Source organism: Tupaia chinensis, unplaced genomic scaffold (assembly GCF_000334495.1).
Source record: "Tupaia chinensis unplaced genomic scaffold, TupChi_1.0 Scaffold000573_1, whole genome shotgun sequence".
Classification (NCBI taxonomy): Eukaryota; Metazoa; Chordata; class Mammalia; order Scandentia; family Tupaiidae; genus Tupaia; species Tupaia belangeri.
The window spans coordinates 2,535,378-2,542,018 of record NW_006160087.1 but is presented as its reverse complement, the minus strand read 5'-3'; positions in this window follow the sequence as shown (position 1 = coordinate 2,542,018).

The following is a 6,641-nucleotide window of genomic DNA, read 5'->3' as shown; positions in this document are numbered from 1 at the left end:
GAAGGTATGGAGGGCAACCAGGGATGCCAGGGACAATGGGGGAGGAAGATGGGACATAGCAGAGGGTGGGGGATGGGGAATCAGGGATGGCAAGACAAAGGGCAAGGTATGCAGGACATAAGAATCGGAAAACTATTTGCTGAGAACATGTATGTGGATGTGCTTGATTGAGCCAATGCACAGTGTATTTTGGATGGAAAATTCATTTGTGTGTTGTGATGGTGTAAAGTGAATTAAAAAAAAAAAAAAGATGTCTCTGTGGGTCACGCTCCCTGCCTGGGGTGTTACCGCAGCCCCAGCAGGTGCCTGTTCCATTACTCAGCACCTTGACCTGCTAGTTAACGGTTTCACTAGGCTTTTATGAACCTGAAAGCCTGCCAGGGGAAAAGTCTAATCTTTTTCTTTTTTTTAAAGGTTTTTATCATAGGCAGAAGAGAGAGACAGACAGTGAGAGGGAAAGTGAGAAATCACCCCCAAGGGGGTAGGCAGTCACAATCCCCTCTCCTCCATTCTCCCCCTGGGACTTTGGGTACGCACGCACACACACTTGGCGTGACTCTCAATCAGCCAGGCCCGGGCCCGAACTGCGTTTAACCAAGTGGGAGTCCAGCGCCTTAACCACCATGCCAACTGCTGGCCCTGCGAGTTACTCTTCCTCTCAAGCCAGTCCTCAGGGACGGTGTACCGTGGGTGTGCAGTAGGGACCTGTTGAGTAGAGACACCATTTCGCGCACTTCGAGGTGTCTGCGCCGAGCGCTGCGGGGTCGCTGCGGCCGGCCGCGGGGTGTGCGGAATCCCCGGCTGCACCCACGTCCGCGACGCCGCCAGCTCTCCGGACAAAGAAACCGACACTTGGCAGGTCCAGCAAGTGGGATCCAAAGACCGAACCGAGCCTCCCACGAGCCCGGGTCCTCGCCCCTTCGGCACGCTGGTACTTGTAGTTCCGCGCCCGCACCTTCGCGCGGGAAAGGCGAGCGCCGAGACCACAACTCCCACCACCCCCGGGAACGCCAGCTTGCAGGGCGCATCCTCGGGAGGGGGCGCCAGCGCCACGGACGAGCCCGCTGGCCGAAGGGCCCGCCTTGCTGGGCCGGGCAGCCTCCACGATTGGTCGGCTGTCCCGCCCCCTCCAGGAGGGGCGGCGTGAATGAAAGGGGGGCGTGTCGGTGCCCGTAGCTCGGTGGCCGCGCGGCTGGGATCCGCTGGAAGGTGAGAGCCGCGTACGCGGGATCGCGCTGCAGCTCGTACCGGGGTGGGAGGGCAGGAGGCCGGTCCTGGGTGTGGGTAGCAAGCAGGTCTGCACCCCCAGGTCAGCCTCCTTCGGTCTGCCGGGCCCTGGCAACTCCCCGGACCCCTGCCGCGGGAACGGGTGCTCAGTGGCCGCCCCCCGCCCCCCTCACAGCGTGGGGGAGGGCTGGCGCGATGGCAGATGCCACCCCCCTCCTTGGTATCGCGCTCCGCCCCCGCCTCGTCCAGCCAGATGTCAGGAGGTCTGCTCATTCCAGGTGAACAGTGCCTGGGAGCGAGGGCTCAACCCGACGGGCAGTGCCCGCCGCTGCTCTGGTCACTTAGTCTCCGGGCGGTCACGCCAGGGGCAAGGCCTCGGGGCCCCGCTGTTCGGGCCGTGGCCGTGCCCAGTAACTGGCCTCCGCTGGTCGTGTGGCTCTGGACCGAAGAGGGGCCCCTTGTCTTGCAGCAGGTTAGCGGGTGAGCCGATGCAGTAGACCCTGAAATTCCTCCCAGGGAAATGGAAACTTCTCCGGCGTCCTCCTCCTCGCTCTGTGTCCGAGAAAGGAGTGACTCCCAGCCTCCCGCACGGTGGCTGAAGGGTTTGGGGAGGCCGGTTTGTGAGCCGCGGAAGATGTCAACCCAGGAATCACTGGAGCTCGGTTCCAGTCCTGGTTCAGGTGTGTCATCCTCTCCGAAGAGGAGAGGATGTGCCACTGCGCTAGTGCCACTGCGCTGGGTCCCAGGAACGCTGAACATCCACAGCTTCACCAACTCCGTGCTGCAGGAGGAGCTGTGCTCAGAAAGGGCTGCAAGCAGGGAGGTTGTCCTCTTTTCAATTTTTGCTCTAAGGTATGTGCACTCACTGGAGAGAGCCAGAGACAGTGAACGAGAGCGAGCACACCCCAGGGGGATGGCCACAGCACAGTCCCATCTCTGTTCTCTGGGGACTTGGGGCATGCACGTGATGAACAGGGTCTTAGTCTCCAGTGGGTGAGGCTGGAGCAGTCTTGTCAGGAAGGCTCAGTGGGATGGAACGCAAGGCTGTTCTGGCCCCTGAACCAGTGATCTGGTCACCATCCCCTCCAGGTTATGTGGGAGTTGGTGGCAGGTGGTGCTGCTGGTGTCTGCTGGAGGGGACCCTGTGCAGTGGATCATTGGGCATTGGTTCCAGGACCCCCATGAATGCCAAATCCCGGGACCCTCCAGGCCCTTATGTAAAAGGCATGTTATCTGCACGCGAGGTGGCTTTCCCATGTCCTTTAAAGGATCCTAGATTACTTTCGAGTAGCCTGAGCAGCAGATGAAAGAGAAAAGTAAAGTGTTGATGGCCTTCTTCAGTACCTTTCCCTGAGGGGCCGCCTCTCTCTGCATCTCAGAGCTGTGATTTGACCTGGCTGCACCTGACGCTGCTCCAGTGTGGGACTGTGGGACCCGGGGTGCAGAGGGCCGCCGTGCTCGGTCATTGTTTCTATTCCTGGCATCTTCGGTGGCGGTGCTGAGGAATTGCACTGGAGTGTGGGAAGGCTGAGTCCCGGCCAGAGTGTGGGGAAATGTGAAGCTGACCGCAGCCTAACCAGAAGAGCTGCTTTTCTGGGAGAAGTGATCTCAGCGCATCCAGAGATGCAGTGTACCAAAGGATACCAATGCATGTGTCTGCGGTTTATGCGAAGTGCAGGACTGGGGAAGGTGTGGAGAACGTATGTGGATAGGTTTTTGCAAAGTCAGGCGGTATTTGCGTGTCCCAGCAGAATCACAATATTTGTAGTGAGAAGGGCAAAAGAAATGACTTCTAGGGAACCAGCAGTTAGCGTAATGGCTGTGTCGCTGGACTCCCACGTAGTCGACCGCGGTTCGTGTCCCGGACCCGGTGGCTTAAAACTCACGCCGGGCACGTGTGCGTGCGTGCCCAAGATCCCGAGAGGAGAATGGAGGAGAAGGGATTGCGGCGTGACCATCCCCCCTGGGGGGTGATTTCTCGCTTTCTGTCTCTATGTCTCTCTCTGTCTGTCTGGCGAGCGCACGAGCCCTACAGTGAAAAATCTCTCCAAAAAAAAAAAAAAAGAAATGACTTCTAGGTACCATTGCTGGAAAGGAAGATCTCGCAATAAAGACGGAGGTGCCCTGGGAAGCGGTTCTGTCGAACAGACCATTCTGCAAGTGAACCACAAACACCAGGAGTGTGTGTATGCATGCCCGAAATCCCGATAGGATGGAGGGAGAGAGGGGGAGGGTGACCACGTCTCCACTGGGGGTGCCACTGCCTATGCGTGCTGGGGAGAAAGCGTAGGAGTTATCTGCCCAGTTTCGCACCTCGGTCACCTCTGTCACTCCTGCTTTTTCCTTAGTTAAAAAAGAAGAAAAGGCAATACGTGTACATAGTAAAACATTCTAACTGTATAGAAAGGTTAGAAGGAGATGTAAAGGGCCTTGTCCGCTGGGCATCCCTCTGCTGTTAACTCTTGTATAGCCTTCTGGGGAAAAAATCATGTATGTACCAGCAAGATACATACACATGGAATCATACGTGCATTCTGTTCTGAATCTTCCGTTCCTTTCTTTCTTTCTTTCTTTTTTTTGGAGAGGTTTTTGCTATAGGGCATGTTCCCTTGCCAGAAAGTCAGAGAGAGACAGACAGACAGAAAGCGAGAAATCACCGCCCGGGGGCTGGCCACGCCGCAGTCCCTGGTCCTCTGCATCTTACTTTTCCTTTAACGTTGATCTATCTACTTATCTGTCTATTTGTTGTGGCTTTTCAAGCTGCCAGGTCCAGGACTTGAACTGCAGCCATGTGGGAATCCAGCACCTTAACCACTACACCACCTGCTGCTAGCCCCACGTCTCTTACTTTTCTCTTTCTCTCTGTTATGAGAACAAGGTAGAGAAAGAGAGAGAGCTTTTTTTAATTGCCAGAAGGGGATGTGCTCACCAGAGGAACACCGCCCAGTAGGACACAGTCACGCTGCGATTCCTTCTCCTCTCTCTCCATCCCGTTGGGATATGGGGCATACACACGCGTGCACATGCGCACATGCATACACACATGTACACACACACAAACACGCACACACACACACAGCATGTTATTCAAGCTGCCAGGGCTAGCATTTGTTTTGTTTTGTTTTTTGTTTTTAGGAAGATTTTTGCTATAGGGCGTATGCACTCCTTGGAGAGACAGAAAGTGAGAAATTGCCCCCCAGGGGGACGGCCTTGTCACAACCCCTTCTCCATTCTCCTCTCAGGATCTTAGGTATGCAGGCATATGCGCCTGGCGTGAGGTTTAAGCCTCTGGATCTGGGACTCAAACCATGGTTGACTACGTGGGAGTCCAGCAACATAACCATTACGTCACCTGCTGGTCCCCAGGGCTGGAACTTGAACCACAATTGGCCATGTGGGATCCTGCTCCTTTAAATACTAGGCTATGGGGCTGCTCAAGAGGTAAATGTGTGTGTGTGTGTGTGTTTAATTTTTTTAATTGGCAATTTTTGCCACTTTTTCTTTTTTCTGTTTTTGGAGAGGTTTTTGCTATAGGGCGCGTGCGGTCGCCAGAAAGACAGAGAGACAGAGAGACAGAAAGTGAGAAATCACCCCCTGGGGGGATGGTCACGCCACAATCCCTTCTCCTCCATTCTCTTCTTGGGATCTTGGGCACGCACGCACACGCGCCCAGCGTGAGTTTAAGCCATGGGTCTGGGACTCAAACCACGGTCGACTACGTGGGAGTCCAGTGACATAGTCATTATGCTAACTGCTAGTCCACAAATGTGTGTGTTTTAAGTTTATTTAGTTCTTCATGAGTTAGAGCCCCCAGCCTCAGATCAGCAGCAGTAGCTTCCCAGAGAACTTAGGAAGGGCCCTGCTGCAGAGCTGGGCGTCTCCCTGTGTGGATTTCCTCACAGCTAGGGCGCGTGCGCTCGCCAGACAGACAGAGAGAGACATAGAGACAGAAAGTGAGAAATCACCCCCTGGGGGGATGGTCACGCCACAATCCCTTCTCCTCCATTCTCTTCTTGGGATCTTGGGCACGCACACACACGCACCCGGTGTGAGTTTTAAGCCACCAGGTCTGGGACGCGAACCGTGGTCGACTACGTGGGAGTCCAGCGACATAGCCATTATGCTAACTGCTGGTTCCTGAGATGAGCGTTTTAATTTAATTTATTTGTTCTGTTACAAGGCATGTACACTCACCAGAGGGAGACAGAGAGAGAGAGAAAGTGAGACGTCAGCTCCCGGGGGAGGGCCATGCTGCGGCACGCTCCTTCATTCTCTCGGAACTGTGGGCATGCACATACAGGTGCCCAGCATGGTTTTGTTTTTAACGATCAGTTATATAATTAGGTTCGTGGCAAAAAGTTTAGAGCATGGGGACCAGCAGTTAGTGTAATGGCCATATCGCTGTACTTCCATGTAGTTGACCACGGTTCGAGTCCCGGACCTGGTGGCTTAAACTCACGCCGGGCACGTGTGTATGCCCCATATGAACGCTATCCGACAGGGTTGCCTGGCATCCCACAGTGGGTTGTAATACTCCTTAATTCCTCTCCTGTTGATGGGTATTCATATTGTTTCTCTTTTGTACTAGTGCCAAACCTAGTACCACTTACTGTTTCTTTTTTAAAATCAGTTCTTCGGAACCAGCAGTTAGCGTAATGGCTATGTCGCTGGACTCCCACGTAGTCGACCGCGGTTCACGTCTCAGACCCGGTGGCTTAAAACTCACGCCGGGCGCGTGTGCGTGCGTGCCCAAGATCCCGAGAGGAGAATGGAGGAGAAGGGATTGCGGCGTGACCATCCCCCCTGGGGGGTGATTTCTCGCTTTCTGTCTCTATGTCTCTCTCTGTCTGTCTGGCGAGCGCACACGCCCTACAGTGAAAATCTCTCCAAAAAAAAAAAAATCAGTTCTTTATTTAATTTTATTTATTATTACCATTTATTCTTTTTTTTTTTTAAATTATTTTTTATTTAACTTTATTTTAACTTGACCAGAGAAGGACAGAGAGAGAGAGAAAGTGAGAAAGCAAGCCACGAGGTCCGGGACTCAAACTATGGTCGGCCATGTGAGAGTCCAGTGCCCTTAACCACCACGCCACCTACTGGCCCCACCATTTATTCTTTAATTTGACCAAAGAGAGTGCGAGTGCAGAGAAGGAGAAAATGAAAAAGCAAGCCGCTAAGGCCTGGGACTCAAACCACAGTCAGCCATGTGGGAGTCCAGCACCCTTAACCACCACGCCACCTGCCAGGCCCTATTTACCATTGTTTTTAAAAACTTGGTACAGGGCACATGTGCTCACCAGAGAGAGACAGAGAGAGAGAGAGGGACAGTGAGAAAGCAAGCCACTAGGTCCAGGACTCGAACTACGGTCAGCCATGTGGGAGTCCAGCACCTTAACCACTGTGCCACCTGC